Genomic DNA, 24,991 nt, shown 5'->3' with positions numbered 1-24,991 from the left:
AGTGAGCCATAGTTGGTGAGCTCTGGGAGTAAATGTCCCTCTGTAGATACTCACTCCATCAGGCTGCAAGACAGCCACTGAGGGAGAGTCAGTTATTTACCTTATGGTCCCCTAGCACTCAGTGGGAGGTAATAAAGTTCCTCCTACCCCAGGCTGCCACACTTACTGGTAGAAACTGGCTGAATAGAAAATATCCATGAGTATTTTTAAATATATAATCTGGTTCTGAAAACTGTTTATCTCCATAAAAGCATCTATTATTAATTTTCATCGAATGTTCTCAAAACATACTTGTAAATCTCAAGTTTGGAGGTGGGGAGGGTGAGGAAGTCAAGGCATTAGAAATGTATTATATCAGCAAACATCAACATCGCCAATAGACAGGCATCAAAGTCCACACTTTGGAAATACAGATATAGTATGGAAGATGTAAAAAATCTCTACCTGCATCTGTACAGCAAGTCTACAAAGAAACAGACTATTTGCAAGTCCATAGAAGTAGGCTCTATATAGCAAAACATATACTCACAAAATGTGACAGTATAGTGTCAAAATGCCAACAGATAAGAACTGCCCACTTTCTTGCTTGACTTTCATGTGCATCAAACTTTTGCTTATACCATGTAGACACTTGCCATCATTGGCAAAATCTGAATTTCAGAATTGGTTGAAGAAGAAATGCTGTTTTGCTAATTTCAAGAATGTACTTATCTGTGTATTTCAGTAAACTTATTTGTAATTTGAATTTTAAAAGTAAGATGCTTGTCCTTACATACAGATGTACTTGACTATGTGTGCGTATAAATAACCAGCATTGTATAATCTAATTTAAATTTTTAGTTTACTCTTCGGTGATACAAAAATAAGTCTCAGCCTATCTCCTAATCATAGACATATCAATTCCACTGAGTTTCCTTCTCTTCCTCAGTATGATCATTGCACTTCTAAATGAATAACTTTTGTCGCTCTACTTAACTTCTTTCTTTATTTTGTTTTTTTGTTTGTTTTTGGAAGTCTTAAAATTGAATTGCAATGAATTAAGTGAAGAATTTCAAAGCCAATTATGAGTTAACTGGAAGTGACTGACAATTGAAAATTTGATAGATATGATGTACAGGAGGTTTCTTTCACAAAGAGCATGCAATTTTTCCAGTTGTTCCCATTGCAAAGATGGCACAATAGCCATATAATTCGTTTATTTTATAGGCAAGACCATAAGCTAAACCTAAGGACTAACTGTTTTTTATCATTGTCAAGATTCTCCTGGAAAAAAAAAAGCAAATAGGCCTAATCAATTGGTTTGCAAAAGAGGCAGATATGTGATTAACACTTGGCTTGGTCTGATGAGCCAGGTGTAATAAACACTGGGGCCCAAACTGTTCTAACAGTGAATGCCCAACAAATGAAATGATTGCATTGCCACTCCTAGGCTCTGCATCAAACTCCATCCTTTACGAGAAGCCTAGGAAGAAAAGGCCACTCACTACTAAGGACTATAAACATTAGCACACACCAGCATGTGCAAACATAACCAAAACGTTTGGTCAACAGGATCATTTAGAACAGAGTTTCATGTACTTAGGATATATTTCATTCACCCTAAAGCTTGGAGGTGTTAGGAAAACTGTGTGGCTGACACTCACAAGTCTGCATCCAGTCTGGCTCTGCCAACACCTAGTGGTATGACCTAGATTCGGTAGAGTATACACCTCCAAGAGTTGCATACATGACACAACTACTGAGAAAGGGAAGGTATTAGTGCCCAAGAGGTGGAAACTTGATTTCCCTTTCTGGCTCTTGCTTTGTCAGAAAAAAAAAGATGATCGTCATTCTTGACCCTCTCATGTGCCTCTCTCTTTCTCAGTTTCACCACCCTCAGATCCTTCCTTTGCTATCTATAAACACAGAATTCTAAAGTGATAGGCTTTCAGGATATATTGCACTAATACATCGTCAGTATTGTCATTATGATGTATTAACACAATGCATCATCATAGACCTGTCAGATTCATGATTTATGACTCAAACATGTGTTGTGGTATAGCAAGGCATCAGGGGCCTTATTGACTGAATGCGTGTTTATTTTTACACTTAAGGGCTTTGAAAGTAAGCTGCAGACTACTTTTCCTCAAAGAAAGACTAGGGGAAGATTTTAAAAGAAGGACTCCATTTCAAAACACTGGAGGGGCCACTGGGTCACATTTCAGATATCAAGGTTTATGTTTTCCCAGACCACTTTAAGTTCAGAATCAAACTTCCACACTCCAGGTCATTTGGCTCCCATTGGAAGAATTTGGCCTTTTCCATGTCTTTCCATGCCTCTATTTAGAATTCCCTTAATAGTTAAGTGTATGAGGTGTGGTAAGAAAGGTATACATTAGAGGCTTTCTTTTACTGCCAATAGTAATAAGGATAGTGTTATATTTTATGAGAGTAATAAATGTGATTATGCAGGGAAAATTTCCTGCAAGGTGATTGGGTGCTGGCTTTCTACATTTTCTCTTACTGAGCATTAAGTTCTTTCACAATGCCCTCAACAAAGTATTAATCACATATTGTAGAGATAGCATTGAGCAGTGCCAAGAGCAAGGCAGAAGATGCAGAACCATCATAGAAAAAGAAAAACAAAACCTAAGTAGGAACATAAACCAAGTTGAAAGCAATATTCCAATTGGAATAACCCTATGAAAACAATTAAGATGGAAGTAGATTCCATCTTAGGAAAGGCCTCTGGAAAAAGTTAAGTCATGGGGAAAATTTGGAAGGATGTTAGGGAGGAAATAAGAGGGACATTTGACTGCTCTCCAATTCGAGGATGACAACACTTTCCCTAATGCACTTTCCCTCACTTGTTCACCAGACCCCGGTTTCTCAAGCAACTTTAAAGCTGGAGTCTGAAAACTTAGGTCAACTCAGGTTCTTCCAGCTTTCTCTGAACCACCCACCTCTACCCTTCAATTTGTCTAGCCAGGAGCATTATCACTTACATTAATGACAAAATCTGTAATGATCAGAAAGGTAGAAAGTGTCTTTGGCTAAATATTCTCTATTATTGGATCCAAGAACCTGGGGCATAGTCCAAAACTTGGCAGGTCAAAGCAAATGTCACCTTAAGGATATCTTTATGCTCTGACACACTTTTTCTTATTGCAAAAAAAAAAAAAAAAAAAGCTTAATGTAATTACAGCCCTGCGTGTTTTTTCCAGGCTTAATTCATCCCCATGTCTGGGGAGCCGGAAATGTAACTAGTAAAGAATTTACTAAAATGAGAGGCAGGGAATTTGCCAAGAGTTTGTTAATCTGAAGGTTTATTGTTTTTATCCAAATATAAAGGGAGTTTGCAAACTGCTTCAGATTAACCAGGTCAAGTTGTATATTTTATTAACTTTAGAACATTTTTTAATCCTTTTCACATTAAAAAATGTACGTAGAGTAAGACAGGAGTGGTGGGGGTCAGGGGAGGTTGTCTGTTCAATGAAAGTTATAAGGAGATACGTGTCAGCTGCTTAATTTTCACTTTCTGGCTTCAGCCAGACACAGCTGCACAATATCTACTCTAACTCAAGTCCTTTATGACTTTTACTAACTTCTTATTCAAAAGTATCTTTTATTTATTTCCTAAGGAATCTCACCAAAGAGAGATCCATGGAAAAAACAAAAAACACTTCTGAACACTTCATGCCACAATTACCACCACAGATGAGTCAAAATCTTCAAGGTAGTTTGGTTATTAGCTTCAGGCATTTCTGTTGGCCTACTATGTTTTCCAGAGAAGCAAAATTACTTTGTTTTCCCATATCTACCACATTATAATGATTGAAATGGCTGCCATAATTAAAATTCATCTGTGATTCGCCATTGTCCCCAAAATAACATCTAAACACCCTGGCATGAATTCAACTATCTTCATGAATCAGCCTTTCTTTCCCTCTCCACTTACATCCTCCACAATTTGCATGTCTTAAATTCTAACTTCTTACCATACTGAGCTATTGACTGTCCCACACTTGGCCAGCCTCTCTTGTTTCCAGTCCTTGTACATACTGTTCCCTCTTTCCTTCTTGCCCCCACCCCTCCACATTTGGCCTGGCTCACTCCTTATCCACCAGGTCTCCCTTGGGCATCACCTCCTCCAGAATGCTTTTGTTATCACCTCAAGACAAGGTCTAGCCACTCGACCTGTGTGCTTTCATGGTAAAACTTGCCCAGATAACTGATCTTTTCATAGTCCTAATCCCATTTTACTGGAAGCATCATACTGTACCTGTGTTCTTTACCAAAATATTGTCCCTTGGAGTTCAGACTGCTTCTGTTTCTCAGTTATATCTCACAATGTCTAGCATGGTATCTGGAATATTCTGCCTTCATATAAATTTTTGTCAAATGAATAAACTAATAAATGAGTATATAATACATATATCAATTCCATGTCCTGCTGCAAAACCTCACATTAAATTACATGGTTTTGTGAATATATTCAATTACTTCAAGCCCTTTGTATGTTAGCAAGACCCTTTATCTCCACCCCAGCACAAGGTCTTGGGCACAGCAAGTGCTCAGAAAGCATTGGATGATTGATTAATTGATAGAAACTCTTTGAGTACAATGAAATAATTGACATCTTTATCCTGCAGAAGCTAAGATCACATGGAGCCTAGTCTAACTAACTCACAAACAGTTGCTGCTATTTGTGTCCTGCTGGAATTCTTTATTAGTGAAACATTAAAGTTCCTTTTTTTGTGTTCCAATTAAGCCAACTTAGACATATGCACAGACATTTATTGTCTTGATCAAAAATTGGTTTATCATCAGGAAGAATTTGGTCTAGTAGAGGATATGTTTTAAGAGACCCAGAAAGGCCCAGTTGTTCTTTTATTGCCCTTCTTAAAATCACTATCCTGAAATGTCTTATCGGTTTTACCACTTGAGCTCAGGACTTTAATCCTCATTAAAATGTTGATAGCCCTGTTAAAGAGGTGACCTTCCTACTTAATCATCAAGACCCTGGTGCCTGATATCTGCAGCATTACTCCAACCTCTCTCTAATGTGCTTGGGTGGATTTGTATCTCAGTTAAAATGTCTGGTCTTCTGGAAGGCTAGTCAACTAACCCAGTGGAAGGCTGCTGTGTCTGCAAAGCCATGACCACACATCACCACCCAGCAGACAGCAGAGTCTTAAGAAAATGAAATTCGGGACGAGTAACTCAGGAAGGAGTCCATGAGAACTGTTCTGATGAGATATGGTGCTATGGAACTCACGAGCATCTAGAAAGCAGTCTGGAGATACTGATGTCAGGAGTAGAGTTGGATCTTCAAGTGGGCAAAGAATGAAGAAAGGGGAAGGAGAGAGAGACAAAAAGAAGAACCAAACACAAGTTGCCCAAACTTTACAAACTTCCAACTGTGTCTTGACCAGAGGTTGGCCATACAACAATTCTAACCCTGTAACCACCCTCAGCTAACCTAAGGGTCTCTTAATATAGACCCTTACTGGAAAGAGTGTGGACATGAAAGAGTGCTCATTGAAAAGAGTGTGGACATAGGAACCAGAAAGTTTCAGGCTCCCATTAGGAGTTAAGTAAAGTTGGGTAAGTCATCTCAAAGACTCAGTTTCTTCATCTGAAAATGGGAATGACAATGCTGACCCTGCAAGCCATTCTGAGGATTAGAGTTAATGTATGCCTGACATACAGTAGATTTTTAGTAAGTTTCTCTCTCCTTCGGCAGGATTGCAATGCTTTTTTCAGTTTGGCGTTTGATTCACAGTTATCACCATTGACCAATAGACTGCCTTCAGGACCCATTGATAGCTGAGGAAAGAGAAAATAGGGAATATCCGTAATTGAAATCTCTTAGATTTGGAGTTGCCTGTTGTCTCCATATCGAAGAGGGATAAGTCAGCCCTATCTTTCTTATGTCAAAGCTACTGGAAAAAAATGTGAAATTTCAGCCAATTATTTCTAAGGTCTATATCTCTAAATATCCAAGTATTTAGCTGTGTGGGAGAAAGAGCTTACAACTTGCTTGCTTTTCATCTGTCATCCATGTGGTTTGGCCTTTTAGACGTAGACTCATTGATACAGATACTACTCTCATTTTAAGTCCTCAAGTTTTCTGTTCCTCATTATCCTGATTACGGCCAAATTATTGGCTCACTCTGCTCCCCAAAAAGGTCCAGGTATATTCTTTTATTATTATTATGCCAACGAGACTTTTTTTTCTCAATTTCTGAGCCAGGTTCTTACAAACAAGGGTTTAAAACAATTTTAGATTCTGTTAAGCAGCAATTAATCTGTTTTTCTAACTTCAGTTGGACTACTTAAAAATCCTCTGAATGATAATTTTTAAATTAATGTCAACGTTTTTCAACTCACTTTATACTTTATTAGTATGTTTGAGGTGTCTCTTGCCAAATTGCATATAGAATTGCCAACATTTGAACAGATTTTTAAAGAGGTGAGTCAGAAAGAAATGAATTAAAACTTTTCAGAACTGAAGGCACTTCAGATTATCTAACCCAACCCTTCACTTTATGCAGATGCAGTTGCAGCCCAGAGTCATGAAATGAGTTGCCCAAGGTCACACAAGTAGGTTACAGAAAACCTGGGCTAACATGCAGATCTTCCAGGTTCAATGTCCTTCCTCCTAAAACAGATGTCCAAAAGGTTTGAAATAAGCTAGTATGGTCACGATTGGCTACTGAAGGAAACTAGGATGTTGGGGTTCACCACATAACCATGCGCAGCAATTTCAAAGAGCATAGCCAAGGCTTTCATCAATATGTAGTGGTGGAATGAAAAAAGGAACACATCTGACAATTCTAGAATTCTTATCGTCTCTCATACTAGTTCAGTGATGCTCAGCCAGGGTCTATGTTGTCCCCCAGGGGACATTTGGCAATATCATAAGATATTTTTGGTTGTCTTAACTTGAGGAGGACAGGGAAGGAGGCTGCTACTGGCATCCAGTGAGTAGAGGCAAGGGATAATGCTGAAGATTCCACAGTGCACAGGATAGATCCCTACGACAAAGCATTTTCCAAATAGCAGAATAGTGGTTACTAGAGGCTGGGGAGGGGGATAGGGAAAGATTAGTCAATGGGTACAAAGTTACAGTTATACAGGAAAAATCAATTCTGGTGTTCTATTGCTCACTAGGGTGACTATGGTTAACAATATTATACTGTATATTTCAAAATAACTAGAAGAAGTTTGGATGTTCTCACCACATAGAAATGATAAATGTATGAGACGATGGATATGCTAAATACCCTGAGTTGATCACTGCAGAATGCATACATGCATCAAACATCACACTGTATCCCATAAATATATACACTTATGTGTCAATTTAAAACAAAATTTTAAAAATAAAATAATTAATTAAAAAATTTAAAAAGCAACAAAACAACAACACAAAAGAATACTCCAGCCCGAAATGTCAATGGTGCCAAGGTTGTGAAACTCTGAGTTAGTGGCTCTCAACTGTATCAGAACCAGCATCTCCTTGTTATAACCCCCTTTACTCTCCTGAAAGAAAATAAATAGGAATTGTAAAATGCCAACATGCATAATCAAATATAAAGGAGCAATGAGAGTAAAATAGTTCTTAAGAAAATAATCTCCAGTTCAGCATGTCATGCTCAGAGAGAAGTCCCCTAGAAGATGCTTCTACCTGTTCTTTGAATCATCACTAAGAATGCTACACACAGAGCGCTGGTAGTGAAGTCCATGCCGTAAATGGTTCTGCTCTCAGTGACATGACATTCTCAAATAGGAAACAGATCTCAATAAAACTGTGAACAAAATAAAGCTATATCTCTTGCTAATGTTTAGTGTCAGTGTACATTTAAGTCATGCAAAAGATACTTTGTATTTGTGTATAACACAGAGTAGGTGTCTAGTGGGACATCCACAAGTCCTGCAGGTCATGGGTGATGGGTCGTTTGAAGGACTTTCTAGAGCATCGCAGGACATGAAGCACCCATGCCCCATTCACTAGTTGCCAGTACCACACTGCAAACACTAACAATCTACAAGCACCCCCATATGCTTCTTAACTGCCATGTGTGAGGACAGTACTGTCCCCTTGAATACCACTGACTTAGACAGTAATGTAGATGTACATACAACACAAGTAAGTTTAATAACCTACTTGAATATAAAGTAACTTTTTATAGAGTTACTTTATACAGCCAAAAATAGATATTGTTATGCATTGTATTAGACTATAATCAGAATTCTTTTGGTGTTGAGTCCTTATTTGTTTTAGCAAATGCCAAATTGTCTCCTAAAATTATCCATACCCATGTTCTTTCTGTTTTCCTTTGGGGGGGGAAAAAAAAAAGTGGGCCCCTATTTCACAACAATACAATAATAAAAAAGTGCAATTTTTAAAAATAATCTTGTTTCCAAAGATACATCTTCTCTAAACATTTTTTATTTTTAATTTTATTTATAAATAAGAACTTCAGATCTTATTTTTAATGAATTCCACGAGGTTTAGTTATGGATATGACAAGCAAAGCAAAACGAAAGAAACAACGACAATACAATAAAGCTCTCAACTTTCTGAAAGCCTATTTCTTTTCTTTTCTTTCTTTCTTTCTTTTTTTTTTTTTTTTTTGAGACTCGCTCTGTCACCCAGGCTGGAGTGCAGTAGTGCTATCTCGGCTCACTGCAAGCTCCGCCTCCCGGGTTCACGCCATTCTCCTGCCTCAGCCTCCCGAGTAGCTGGACTACAGGCGCCCGCCACCATGCCCGGCTAATTTTTTTTGTATTTTTAGTAGAGATGGAGTTTCACCGTGGTCTCGATCTCTTGACCTCGTGATCCACCCGCCTCGGCCTCCCCAAGTGCTGGGATTACAGGTGCGAGCCACCGCGCCCATCGGAAAGCCTGTTTCTTAAATTGCGGATGAGCGTAGACGTTTCCCTCCCATTAGAGTGAAAGTATGTGTGCTATCATAATGCAGGGAAGAGCTGTATTTCCATGCTAAAATAAGATCTTACAACAGCATAACCTCAGTGGTTGACTAGCTTCTGTTTTTCAAGCCAAGACACCATTTAAAAACACCAAATTGTTATTAATTCTCAAATTCTTAACTGATGTACAAATTGGAAGATTTAACTGTATCTTTAAAAATGAGTTAGTGAAGGAAAATATTTTCCAGAACTGTTTCTTAGTATTTACTACATGGGATTTAAATGTTACTAAAAATAAATCATTTACAAGATCTTAAACCATGGCTCGAACATACATATGTGGTCTACACAAGTGGGTTGTGATGGGAGACTAGATGAGCCGTGGGGTTTGAGGGTTACTGCTACTCACAGTCTTTCACCTAAAGCCACATCTATTTTATTTATTTTATTTGTATTATTCCACAAGATTTTATTCCAATGAAAGTTTTCCCCATCTAAAAAATTTTGAAAACCACTGCCCTAAGGGAAATTAGGCAGCAGACGTAAAGAAGTATAATATAGGTCAAATTTCATCACAACAAATACTATTGTGACAAAAATCTCTATATAGAAAAGATTTTGGAGCCCTAGGCAATAATCCATTTGTCTTAAGAAATATGCAATACAACAAAATAAAAGAATCCGGACAATCTTTTCATTATAATGGCCTTTGACCTGTATTCCTTGCTTGGTAGGAGTCTTTAAGATGGAATTCAGTGTTGTTAGTTTCTTCTAGGTTAGCCTCTTTTCTTTCAATCCACTTGCTGTCTGACCAATGTTTATAGTGAAATAAAAGACTTGTGTAGGTAGAAGAGTCACCTAGAAAAGTGTTCCATAAACCTGAAATGATTACCTTTCAACCTTGATTCCAAGAACAAGAGCAACAGTAATCGTAAAAGTAATATCAAGTCCTTCTATGGTAGGGTCAGCTAGTGGCTACCCAATGCCCGTTCTCTTCTTCCTCGTTTTCCAAAACCTGCTTTTCACTTGTACATGTTGGCATCTGAAAACTAGTCTACCTTCTCCACCCTCCCTTGCCATTAAGTGCAGCCAATGAAATATAAAAATGTCATGTGGGTCTCCAGATAAGGCCACTTCAAAGGCACAGCCTTAGCAGAAAGGGGCTGCCATCCCCTTCCTGCAGTCTAGAAGTCAATTGTAATGGCTGCAACTCCGTCTGTCATCTGTGAAAATTAGTTATCCTTGAGGATGGGAACCATGTGTTGTGAAGCAGAAAAAACAGAAGAATCTTGAGTTCCTAACACTTTTGGAGAGCCACCCAACAGCCTTGGGATGCCTATTTCTGAACTAGTACTGCATGGAAGAATAAATACTTGTGTGACTTATCCACTGGTTGGTATTCTGTTCCTAGCAGCCACACATAATTAACACACCTTCCTATCCTAACCAGCATATCCTTCTCTCTGCTATATTCTGGGATTATACGGCTTCTATTTAACAACTTGTTCAAAATATACTATGTACCTTTCCTATGTACCAGGACCTGCGCCACCACCTGAGGTTTCAGCAATTGAGGTAAGTAAGACATACATCTTACCTTCATAGAAAGCTTCTTAATTCCAGGCATTCTAATAGGCAAAATGACTTCCTTAATTTCTTTAAAATTATAATAGAATTAATCATGTGTTAGTTTTATTTTGTAACAAATAAAATTTGTGTCAACTTTACTGAGGTATAATTAAAACAATAAGCTGCACATTTTATGGTATAATCTGATAAGTTTTGAAATATGTGTACATCCATGAAAACATCAGCACAACCAAGATGGTACATATATCCGTCATCCTGAAAAGTTTTCCTATGTCATTGCAAAGCCCTCTCTTCTGCCCCTCCCACTTCCCATCCCATCCTCAAGCAACCATTACTCTGCTTTCTTTTCCTTTAGATTAGCTTGAATTCTGATGGAAAAGCACATAGCTAAATATAAGCATGTTTTTTCTCAGTCTAGAGACCTAATCTGTTTCCCAGATTTCGAAGATGGCAAACTATTCTACTATTGTTTGTTTTTTCATAACCTACAGGATTTTATCTGAATTAGCTACATATAGATAAGAAAAGAGTCCCTTGATGTTCACCCTTTCTATTGTATCCTTGATCAAAGAAAAATATTTTTACTTGTGGGTATGGATGGATGCCAAGCTGAGATTTAAACGTATTACAGGATTGCTAGAACAGAGAAGTTACTTTAAAAGATCACCATTTAATTCAAGATAGTTACTGACTTCTAGACTCTCTCTATGCATCTTAGGGAATAAAGAAAGAACACCCCCGCCCCCCGACCCACACCCCGCCACACACACAAAAAAGACTTTGAAAAATTCCAAGTGTTCCAAGTATTTGAAGTTTTTATGTTATCATACATTTTTCTGTTATGATCTCAACTGAGCTTACAAGGCAGTTTCAACTTAAATATACTATAAATGTGGCTATTTGTAAAGGCTATGAGTGGGGATAGGACTGCTAGATAAAATAGAGGATGTCCAGCTAAATTTAATTTTTACATAAACAATATATAATCTTTTAGTATAAATATGCTTCAAATATCGCATAGAATATACCTAGGCTAAAAGAAATGATTTGTGGGCTTTTGTCACCTGAAATTCCAATTTAACAAGGTGTTCTGTATTTTCACTTGGTAAATCTGGCCACTTTCAGAGTGTGCGTGGTGGGGGTTGGGAGTCGTGATGAATTTGGGAGATACGGCTGGGCAGAGAGAAGAAAGAAGGAGGCCCGAGTGATGGCCGAGCTTGGGATAGATGCCCTGTGTGGAACCTATTGAATGTACCCACTTACAAAACTAAAATAAACAGTTTCTAATTGTTACGGCTTAAAAGTAAAAAGTTGTTTATAACCTGTGAATAGGATCACTTTATGTCAACTTTAAATGATTTTAGAAGCCTGATGTCTGGATCCGGAAGTTGCCCTCCTGGGAAACTCTTTGGACTTGGGTAGCTCTAGCCCTGTGGTTTTTCAGTTGTGTGTCTTACATACAAACTAACCCTTGGTTCAACTGATAAGAAGTTAAACATTTCAGTAAACATGGGATAAAATTTCCCAAGACATCCTTGGGAGAAGGTATTTTTTGGAGGAAAGATCATGCCTAAGGAGGCTTTTATATCCATTACACCCTGGAAATTGAAAGATGTCTAATTCCCAGAGGTTTCTAGCTCCAGATAACTTGCACAATGCTAAGTTACAAAACTCTATCTGTTTGAATGTGACTCAAGCTCATAAAAGTTTCCATCCCATCCAACTGGGGAAGCAACTTCAGAAAGCCTCCTTATTAGCTGCCAAAGACCTTCACCACATATGACCCATCCCCGCTTTCTGCTTCTTCCAGGTCATTCACCACTAATGACTGCTATTAATGACTAAGCTATGCCAAAGACAGTATAGGAGCAGAGGTGGGGGAGCAGAGGACAAAAGTAAGCTTTAAGAGTCCCTGTTCTCAAATACATTTCCCTTCCTACTCTTGGACACCATCCTGAATTCCTCCAAGCAGTGCTGTTTAGATGTTTGAATTAGGCTCCCAGTTTGCCAACTGCGCATCTGTTTCTCCCTCCACTAAGGGAATCAAGTGCAGGTTGGAAACAGCTCATGGACTATGTAAGAAGATAGGCCCCTGCAAATCAAGGCAGAGCCAAAACCATTAAGCCATTAGGTCCTGTGTTCTCAGGTTTTACAGCGCTCTTATTCACTAGCCGCGGTGGAAGGCTTTCTGACGTGCTTCTGACCGCTCAAGGATAAGGTCACACGCACCTCAGGCCTGTGTAGTGAGCACACAAGGCTCTTTCTTCCTTCCACAGGCAGTGCTGCCTGCGTGGTCTGGGCTCGTGTAGGAAATGAACTAGATGTTGTGATTTGAGTAGTACTAGGAAATTCTCTCCTTCCTCCTTCCTTTCCCTCCACCCAGCCACCAACTTACCCAAATATTCCAAATATCTTTCAGGTGACTAATATCTGTTCCCAAAACCATCTTGAACTGTCAAGAGTGCAAGTGAAATTCATGTTGGGGGGTGTTCACCATTAGTTTAACATGACTCTCCCAGATTAAATGAAAATTCATAGGTTAAGAAAATGGTGACTATAACTCTTAAAGCTGTTGGTGTTTCCTAGAGAATCATCCACTGCCACTTCTTTAATAATTTCAAAACGCCTTGCATTTATAAAGTGATCAATAATTATTTGCTTACTTGACAAAAAGATATAAAAAGAATGCAATAAAACATGGACTGGTAACCTCTCATATAGGATGGAAGACACATAGGTACTTACTTATTTTCTGACCAAATGAATATCAAGCATGTTATTTGACCAAGTTTGCCCAAAAGTCTCTTCCCCTAAATGTCTTGCCCTAACTCTCGTAGTGTTTCTGAAATCTTTCATGTTCCTCTTAAAGTTTAAACAAACATCTCTGATTGTGTCAGCACCCACATGGGCAAAATAATTTCAAAATTATGTTTTAAAAAAAATCTCAAAATTATTATTACCATTATTTGAGACATAGTTTTCACTCTTGTTGCCCAGGCTGGAGTGCAGTGGTGCAATCTCGGCTCACTGCAATGTGAGCCTCCTGGGTTCAAGCGCTTCTCCTGCCTCAGCCTCCCAAGTAGCTGGGACTACAGGCACACACCAGCATGCCCGGCTAAATTTTTTGGATTCAAGATTATTTTTTAAAAAATAATTTCAAATTCCTATTTGGGAAACAGAATAAGTTCCAGCACACTTAAGGAAAAAACAATAGTAAAGTAGTGGGAGAAGCAGATCTGGAGAGCAGTCTTAGCCCTGCTGCTGCTGCTGCTACTGTTGGTGGTCGTGTAATGCATTGTGTAAACCAGACACTCATGAGTGTGAAAGGAAGGTGCGAAGGCAAATTAAGCTGCAGCAACAGGAACTCAACAAACCAGGGTGTGAACTCACCCTACAAGTCAGTTTCTCTCAGAAACTCAGTTTCATGGTCTATGAAATTAAGAGTAAGACAAAATGCGGTTCCTCCAACTCCAAAGCCTTTAGCCGAGAGCCAATTCTCATTTCTTCTTCCTAACTTCACATCTATTTTAAAATAGAAATGCATACTTTGTTTATTCGTGTCTCCTCTCACATCTCTATTCAATGAACATTTCTGGCCACACAAAATCGTTCTGGAGATCAATTTCAGGAAATTCAGTCTTCCTAATAGTCTTAAAGACAGCCACAGCTTTCAGCACACTGTCAGAAATGCTGGTATTCAAAGGACTATGTAGGCGACTATATCAACTCACTCTTCCTTGGATACAATTTTCCTTTTAATTACTGCAGGAAAAGAGTGATGGACAATGATGGGAAGACCAATGCAGAATATTTACTCTTCATAGCTGAACCCATTTTCTCCAACTGCCCCATTTTCATTCACAGATCTCCTTTTGCCTCACAGATACATTATACAGCTTCATTCAAACATGGCCAATAGATTACACATGCCCCTTCTTCCTGGCTAACAAGAATAACAATTTATTACTGATTCATGTGTCATTTCAATTGATCCTAGCCATTCTTGAGAGATCTGTATTTGATGATTCAGAAAGGACAAGTGACTTGTATAAAGAGACACAGCTAGCAAGCATCAGGAAGAAGTGGAACCCATTCCAACTTTGTTACGCCATACTTTCCCTCGGAAACCCTATCATTAATGAAGTGAAAAGACTAACAACCCTTGGTAACATTCGTGTTTTAATGTATTTAAACTACTTAAATACCAGGAGTAGGATGGCATCAACACTGCAGTCAATTACATGCCCATGTATGAAACTCTTATTCAGCATTTGGCATGGCTGTCCTTAATCCCCAGCTAAAGAAAAGTTACGGATTATTCTTTCTGAAAAAAAAAAAACAAAAAACAACAAAACACAGGATGCCCAAATGTTACAGCCAACACTTGTGGATTGTTCAATGATTTTATGTCTTGATTAAAATGACAACCACAAAACTCATTTCTTCTAGCCACAAGGAAACGGACAGTATGAGAGAGAGTATTCTTAAAAGGGGTATCCACTGAACAGGTCTCAATCTTTGTTTTTAAAGGACAAAATAAACACCTCATTTAAAAATGCAACTCAAAAGATCTTACATGCTTATTATGGAAAAAAAAGTTGATGGGACTAAAGACTCACTGGGGAAAAAAAATCACTGAGCTATTTGGAAGTGTCCTTTTATTCCTTAATATGACTGCCAAAGAAACTAAGTTAACCACCCCCCAAAAGACCTAGGATTGGATTTCAAAATTTAGGTGCTCTAAATAATCACTAAGTGCTCTTGAATCCATGTTAAATGCTGAAGTATTTATAAATATTTCTTTTAAATACACAAAATTTTAAGTTCATCCAGACAGGTGCAGGAATATATCATATGCCAACAAACTGTCAAAACTTTTGACAAAGAGTCAACAAATTGTGGCAATGTTTTTAGAAGAGCACACGGCTTTGTGTGACATAAAATTCAATGCCAAGGAAAATCACCAGTCCCATCTGCAGTAACTCATTAAAAAAAAAAATTTAAAAAATTCCCGTCTTTCTACAGATGTCATTTTCCTTGCCAAGGAATTTAGTCTTGTAAACTATTACTATGCCTGACTTAGCCTTAAAAGCCTTTGGACCTAATAACTGATCAAGGTGTGGGAACTATAGTCTAAATTCTGGTTCTCAAAGTTGAGTTGAAAGACAATGACAAACCTCAAGCAACCTTTGCCAGAGAACAATGAAGCTGCAAAAGGGATTGGAGTCAGAAGAGGGAGGATGTCAATGCTTTATTAAAGAGCCACAGTTTAAAACAGAAAATCAGAATAATTTTTTAAAGTGCTGCTGAACCATTACCTTTATTACAGACTGGTAAGTAATTTCTCTTACATGGTGCATTTTGTTTATGCACTGATTTTGACATTGTTTTCTGAATTTATTTTTCGTTTTAATAGAACAATGAGAATCAGAAATAGATGTGTCTGAGAATGATGGGTAAATTTCATGTATATCAAAAAGCAAATATTCATTGTAGAAACAATGAAGGCTAAGCTCTCAGCTAGGAATCAGAGGGTTTTAACCATGTAACAACAACAGCAACAACTACAATGGTGTGACCCTTATCTTCAGAGTCCACGGGGAGATCAGATAACTACACCTACCAAAATAACCAACAACTGCAAGGTAATAAAAGAGAAGTGCCTGACGAAACAAATATGTAATAACAGGAGAGTTCAGATTAAGGGCAGGTCATTTCAGGGAGAAGTGATCCAGAAAATCTTTATGCAAGAGGAAGAACTGAAAGTGTGCTCTGAAGACTACCTAAGCATTAAACAGACAGGTAAGGGTAGAATTTCTGATAAGGGAAAGAGCTGGGTAAATGAGTAGAAATGAGTAACTATATGGAATGGGTGGAGAGTTGCAACTGAATTTCAAAATAGAGCAGGTAACTTCTCTTCTACATACTGCTGGAAGTCCTAGCCAGGGCAGTTAGGTAAGAAAAAGAAACAAAAGGCATTCAAATAGGAAAGAAAGAAGTGAAAGTTTCTGTGTTTGTTGATGATATTATATTACATACAGAAAAGCCTAAAAACTTCACCCAAAAAACTGCTATCACTGGCAAATAAAATCAGTAAATTTGCAGGATATAAAATTAACATTGATAAAAGAAATGGAAGACAACACAAATAAAGGGAAGTTATTCCATGTTTAAGGATTGGAAGACTTAATATTGTTAAGATATCCATACTACCCAAAGCTATTAATTCAATGCAATCTCTATCAAAATTCCAATGTCAGTTTTCATAGAAATAGAAAACAATTGTGAAATTGTTATGGAACCACAAAAGACACAGAATAGCCAAAGCAATCTTGAGCAAGAAGAACAAAGCCAGGCACATCACATTACCTGACTTCAAAATATACTTCAAAGCTAGAGTAATCAAAACTACATGATACTGGACTAAAAAAAGAAACACTGACCAATAGAACAGGGCAGAGAGCCCAGAAATAAACCCATACATTTACAGTCGATTGATTTTCAATGAAGGTGCTAAGAATACAAAATGGGGAAAGGACAGTCTCTTCAATAAATAGTTTTGGGAAAATTATATATCCTCATACGGAAGAATAAAACTGAACACTTATCTCACATTATATAAAAAAGCCTACTCAAAATGGATTAAAGACTTAAAATCAAAGATCCTCAAAGATCTAGAACTAGATGTACCATATGACCCAGCCATCCCATTACTGGGTATATACCCAAAGGATTATAAATCTGCTGCTATAAAGACACATGCACACGTATGTTTATTGTGGCACTATTCACAGTAGCAAAGACTTGGAATCAACCCAAATGTCCATCTGTGACAGACTGGATTAAGAAAATGTGGCACATGTACACCATGGAATACTATGCAGCCATAAAAAAGGATGAGTTTGTGTCCTTTGTAGGGACATGGATGCAGCTGGAAACCATCATTCTTAGCAAACTATCACAAGAACAGAAAACCAAACACCGCTTGTTCTCACTCATAGGTGGGAACTGAACAATGAGATCACTTAGACTCGGGAAGGGGAACATCACACACCGGGGCCTATCATGGGGAGCGGGGAAGGGGGAGGGATTGCATTGGGAGTTACACCTGAAGTAAATGACGAGTTGATGGGTGCTGATGAGTTGATGGGTGCAGCACACCAACATGGCACAAGTATACATATGTAACAAACCTGCACGTTATGCACATGTACCCTAGAACTTAAATAATAATAATAATAATAATAATAATAATAATAAAAGAGTGATTTGACTGTCAAAAAAAAAAAAAAAGACTTAAAATCAAGATCTGAAACTGTAAAACTACTAGAAGTAAACATGGGAGAAAGTGCCAGGACTTTGGTTTGGACAATGATTTTTTTTTTAATAGGACTCAAAAGCACAGGCAACAAAAGTAAAAATAGACAAATGGAATTGTATTAAATCAAAATGCTTCTACACAGCAAAGAAAACAATTAGCAGAATTCGTAGACAACCCATGGACTTGGAGAAAATATTTATAGAACAAACATCTGATAAAAGGCTAATATCCAAAAGACATAAAGAAATCAAACAACTAAAATAGCAAGAAAACAAACAATCTGATTTTAAAATGGGAAAAGGTGTGTGTGTGTGTATATATATAAAAGCTTAACATCTCAAATCATCAGGGAATGCAAATTAAAACCATAATAAGAGATCACCTCACAACTGTTAGGTGACTATCATAAAAAAGGCAAAAGACAGCATGGACAACATCCACATTGGTGAGGATTTAGGAAAATGGGAACGTTTGTAATGTTGGCAGGAATGTAGATTAGTACAGCCATTATGAAAGACAGTACAGAACTTCCTCAACAAACTAAAAATAGAATCACTGTAAGATTCAGCAGTCCCACTTCTGGGTATATACCCAACTAATTGAAATCAATATATCAAAGAGATTATCTGCACCCCCACATTCATTGAAGCATTATTCACAATATCCAAGATATGGAAGCAAACTAAGTGTCCATCAACAGATGAATGGATAAAGAAAATGTACTTACACACAATGGAGTATTATTCAGCCTTTAAAAATGAAGGAAATTTTGTCATTTGTGACAACATGAATGAATCTGGAGGACATTATGCTAAGCGAAATAAGCCAGTCACAGGAAGACAAAAACTGCATGATTTTATGTACATGTGGAATCTAAAAAAGTCAAACTAATAGAAGCAGAGAATAGAATGGTGTTTACCAAAGGCTGGAGGGGAAGAATGAGAGGGGAGGCGTTGATTGAAGCGTACAAAATTTCAGTTAGACAGGGGAAATAAATTTTAGTGATCTATTGTAAGCATGGTGACTGTAGTTAATAATAATGTGTTGTACATTTCAAATTGCTAAAAGAATAGATTTTAAATGTTCTTAAGAGAAAAAATACATGTATTACAAGGGGATGAATATGTTAGTTTGATTTAATCATTCCATAAGGTAGACATTTATCAAAATATCACAATGTACACCATAAACATATACAGTTACTATTTGTCAATTAAAAATTTTAAAAAACACTTATCAGCCTTTGGCTGAGATCAAGTGTAGTAAAAATTTTTTAAATCATATAAAATAAAAATAGAGGCAGATAATGTAAGAGTTTTAATGCCGGGTTAAGCAGTCTGTACTTTATAGGCATTAAAAGTCAGTATTTTTGAGCAGGAGAAAACAAGTAATGTAATATGTATATATAATGTATATATGAGATATATATTATATATACATAATACATTATATATAATATACATTATATAAATATACGTGTTATATATACATTATATGTAATATACATATAATATACATAATATATGTATATACATGACAGTGGTCCCATAAGATTATAATGCTGTATTTTTCCTGTTCTATGTTTAGAGATGATTAGATCATGCTCTATAGGTTTGTAGCCTAGAAGCTATAGGTTATACCGTGTAATCTAAGTGTGTAGCAGGCTATGACACCTATGTTGTGTATGTATGCTCTAGCATGTTCACATGACAAAATCGCCTAATGATACATTTCTCAAAATGTATCTCCATCTTTAATATATATTTATTCATTTAATATACAAATATATGCATGACTATATAATTAGTCAGGATATGAGGTTCAAATTGGATTTAAGAATAAAAAAGCTAGAGTTGAGGGTCCAAGGTAAGAGCATATGCTGAATCCTAATTTGAGGTTACAATTCAAAGGACCAAAATTATTGAGCCCACAGGATATCTGAAATACAATGGCAGGTATTATAGGACATAAAAAATTAACAAGAGATAATTTTGCTTGCTTTGAAAATTAGAAAAAAATCTCTGATTATTCAGTAAATTATGTAGTGTGCTCATTTGAATGCAAAAACAAATAAATTCTATGAAATAACAGACAAAAAAACTTTAAGAATGAAATAGACTAAAATAAAAAGGCAGTACAAGAAAAGAGGGATATGTATAATAAGGACAATGTCAAGTAAATTAAAAATACAGTAGTAGTAAAAAGCATTTTAAAGATTAAGAAACTAGTATAAAAATTAAAAACAGAAAATTAAATTTATAAAATGGAACAAAAATGTAATAACTGAAATGATTTTTAAGAAAAATATATACTATAAAGTAAAACTTCAATAATAATATTGATTGTACACACCAGATTATACTAACAGAATCCAAAATCTAAAAATTGAGAAGACCTGGAAAGAAATAAAAACCTGATAAATGTCCCCTCTTCTATAGTGGGAGATTACAAACTATCCTTTTTTACTCTAAAATTGAAACAAAATAGATTAAAGAATGCTTTTGAAAACCTGGAAGGTAATCAGTAATTGAATGAAAACAAAATATATTGGTATTATTACAGTAGAAAAGGATATAGCAAAGAAAGCATGACTTAAATCATAAATTCAGAAAACAACAAAATAATAGGAAAGTAATACTAACAAAACCATAGAAAGTGACAGGCGTAAGGCTAAATATTTCAGTAATAACAATAAACATGAAAGAATTAAACATTATTTTTTAAAAATCATGTTGATTTAGAAGATACAACTTCTTCAATTTTCAAGAACATATCTAAATGAAGACAACACAAATAAGTTAGTAGTAAAAATCTAGACAAATATAAATTAAAATAAATAAAAATGCTGCAACATTAATATCAAATTTTTTTAATTAAGGCAAAAAATAAGGCAAAAACACAGGGAGAGGACTAATTCCTGCTGATATAGGATACAATTCACTAACAATATATTGCTATTACTCTCTACATAGGCAATATTATTATGCCAAAATATAAGACAAAGATATAAAATATTTAAGAATAAATTTTTAAATGTCAATAACAGGAGAACGAAGACAATGTTCTTTGATGAGTCAAGTAGTCAAAACACAAACAAAAGTAAGGAAAACATGATATGATAAATGTTTTATCTCAGGGTGCCATAATAAAATATATATTGAGTGACTAACACAACAGAAATTCATTTCTTACAGTTCTGGAAGCTGAAAGTCCAAGATCAGGATGTTAGCATCCTTGGATTCTGCTGTGATTCCTCTTCCTAGTTGCAGATGGCTGATTTTTTGTTGTATTCTCACATAGTGGGAAGAAGGCAAGCCAGATCTGGGGTCTATTTTATAAGGGCACTAATCTCATTCATGAGGGCTCCACCCTCATGACCTAATCACCTCCCAAAGGCCCCACTTCCTAATACCATCACATTGAGTGTTACAATTTTAACATATGAATTTGGAGGTGGGGGAACACAAATATTCAGTCCTATAACAACACATATTAACACTGAGTTTAATAAATGTATCAGGCTTTGTATCTGCTAGAAAAAGAATGTAAATACATCCTGCTTTTGTTTTTGTTGCTGTTGTTGTTGTTACTGTTTTGTTTTGTTTTTGCAATACCCTTGTAATTACAAAATTTGATTATTTTATTGGAGACACAGACACACACACACACACCATTCTTAGTAATTATTGCACATTAAGCTCCCAGAGAAACAGATTCTAAGATGGAGATTAGTATTCAAGAGGATCAATATCAATAATGGGGAAGGAAAGGAGTCAGGATAAGATATGATGACCCTTTCATGCCATCCAAAGTTCTGGTGAGAGAGTTGGGTTGTAGGCCAAACATATCATTCATAGCAATAAACATAAAAGAGTTAAACTGGCCTTGGTTCACCAGGGAAAGGAGTGTGGCATTGGGTACAGTGGCTCTTCAGTGGAGGCAGTCCCTAAATGTTCTGATAACTGAGGGCTATCTGCCTGCTGCAAATGCAGCAGAAATGAATATATCTTTTATTCCTGAAAGAGAATCTGAACTGTGCCTCATAATAATCAGTTTATTGAAAATATTAGGAATAATTAAGGTCATATTTTCTGACAGGAAAAGAATAAAGGCACAGATTAAAAATGAAAATATAAATTAATTTCTAAAACTGGAGTACTAAAAATATTATTCTTCAGTAACTTTTTATTCAAAGAGAAAATCTAAATTAAAATTACTTTATGTTAATTATGAATAAAAATGAATAATCTGCATGTTAAAATAGAAAGATATGAACAAACATATATTAAATAAGATACATATTTTTAAATGTCTTATATAAAACTTAATTATTATGCCAAAATGTTAAGAAAATAAATAGAGCAAGCTGAAGCCAGGAAGGAAATATTTACAATACATTTACCTAACAAAGGACTCATATCCACAATAGGTAAAGAACTCCTGCAAATCAATAATAAAGACTACCCAATTTCAAAAATGAGCGAAATATTTGGACAGACACCTCACAAATGAAGATAAATGAATGACCAAAAACCACATGAAATGATACTTTAATACAATTAGTCATCAAAAACAGCAGTCCCCAAATTTTTGCACCAGGGACTGATTTTGCGGAAGACAAGTTTTCCTTGGACCCAGGAGGGGATAGTTTCAAGATGATTCAAGTGCATTACATTTATTGTAGACTTTATTTCTATTATTTTTACATTGTAACATATAATAAAATAATTATATAGCTCAACACAATATAGAATCAGTGGGAGTCCTAAGCTTGTTTTCCTGCACCTAGATGGTCTCATCTGGGAGTGATAGGAGACAGTGACAGATCATCAGGCATTAGATTTTCTTAAGGAACACACAACCTATATTCCTCACATGAACAGTTCACAATAGGGTTCACACTCTTATGAGGATCTAATGCCGGTACCAGTCCATGGCCTGGGAGCTGATCAAAAACATGCAAATAAAAATCCTGACATACAGTCATACCCCAACAATAGTGGTAAAATTAGAAAGATTAACAATACCAAATGTTAGTGAGGTGTGGAGAAAATGAAGCCCAGATACTTTGTTGATAGGATTGCAAAAGTTACAACCTTTGGGAAACAGTTTGGCAGTTTTTTATAAAGTTGAACTAGTTATCTATCCTATAACCTAAATATTTTACTATTAGCTATTCAGCTAAGAAGAATAAAAGCATAGAGCCATGAAAAACTTGTATGAGACTTGTATTAAAATACATTTATTTAGTCTTATAAATAAAAAAGCTGTATAAGAGCCTAAAAAATTAGAGACTCTTGGATAAATAGATAAACAAATTGGAGTATGTTCATACAATGGACTACTACTTGGCAATACAAAGAAATGAATCATGGATATACGCAACAACATGAACAAATCTCAAACACATGATTTAATTTATATGAAGTACAAGAACAGACAGATGATAGACATCAGAACATACACCATTGGGATGTGCGGTGGAAACTGACTGGCAAGCAGCATGCTGGACCCTTCTGCAGGGATGGCAATGTTCTATATCTTGCCTTGAATGTAGGTTATGTGAGTGTATGCTTTTGACAAAACTCATTGAACTGTCCACAAAAGATCTGTTTATTCCATTTTCTGCAGACAATACTGCAGAAACACACACACACACACACACAACACACACACACACAAAGTTTGTTCTTTGTTGTCCTATGTGGTTTAAGTAATTTCAGAGGAACAAAAATATGAAAATCTCTCTGATTTATTTCCCAAAGTTTCTATATTGCTGATTACAAAACCCAGTAATAATAGGGTATAAGTAGAGTAGAAAGAAACAGAATACAAACAGTGTGAATAAAGCAAACAAACAAAAAGACCCCTGGCAAATTGAATCTAATACTATGCTAAAAGAATAATAAATTATGAGAAAATCACTTTTATTTCTGGCAGATGAATTGTATAATGTACCACAGCAAAGTTAAAGTGTTTAAAAAAATCACTACCAGTTGAGAGGTGTTGTAAAAGAATTTGATAATATTCAATAATCATTCCTGATTTTTAAAAAAGCTAGATAAGAATACTAAAACAATTCCTTAAATACTAAAAACGTCCATAACAGCACACACAATACTTAATATCATAATAAATGTGAAATACTGGAATCATTTTCATTAAATTCAAAAACATAATAAGCCTAATGTTTAATAATTATTTATTTCTATTCTGGAGGTTCTTATGTAATAATACATGTGAGAAAAAGGAGCATAAACAATGAAAAGTTTGAAAGTGTACACCACGTAATAACTTTCCTATAAGTGTAATAAGGATGGATTACTCTATAAGTGGATGGGTACAATTTCCTAATATTTAGAAAAAATAAATTTCACAGCATACTCCAAGTACATTAGCAATAATTTAAACTTTAAAAGTAAAGAAGCATAAAGCCACTCAAAATAATAATAGGCTAAAATATATATAATTTCATGGTGATGAAAAATTTTGTAAATTCAAATCCATAGAAAAGACCTTTAAAAAAACTAAAATTTAGGACAACTAGAGATCTCTAAAATAATTAAAATTTATCAAAGATTCTATATTTCTAATGCATAAAACCTGTTGAAAATTGTAGACAAAAGACAAATATATCAATACCCAAAAATGGGCAAATGTCATCAGTGAGAAAATTGCCAAAAAAGGATAAAAATAGCTAAGTTTGTTGTCTGCAAATGTAATTAGTTAATTACTGCTTTTACTAGACAAGTAAGATTGATAACATTTGAAACAAAAATGACAAATATTTATATCCAGGGTTTATAAGACAAATGAATGCTGCTCATAGAAGAGTAAATTGGAAAAATAATTTTGGAAGATTGTGCAATATCTATTATAAGCTTCAAAGTTTGAATGCCCATTAATACAGCAACTCCACTCCTGGAAACTGATTCTCAAGAAATCATTATTGATACTTGTAGGTCTCTATGCAAGTTATATAACAATTTCTAATATGCAAAAGTTGGAAGCCATATAAATATTCAACAATATAGATGGATTAGGAAATATTGTACTGCTCATAGAATGAGAAAAAAGTTATAAATATATATTTTAGTAGAAAATACAGTTTACAGAAGACAATGAAGATTATGGCACCAATATTTTTGAAGAAAAAGA

Source organism: Theropithecus gelada, chromosome 13 (assembly GCF_003255815.1).
Source record: "Theropithecus gelada isolate Dixy chromosome 13, Tgel_1.0, whole genome shotgun sequence".
Lineage (NCBI taxonomy): Eukaryota > Metazoa > Chordata > Mammalia > Primates > Cercopithecidae > Theropithecus > Theropithecus gelada.
Note: the sequence above shows the minus strand (reverse complement) of the source record.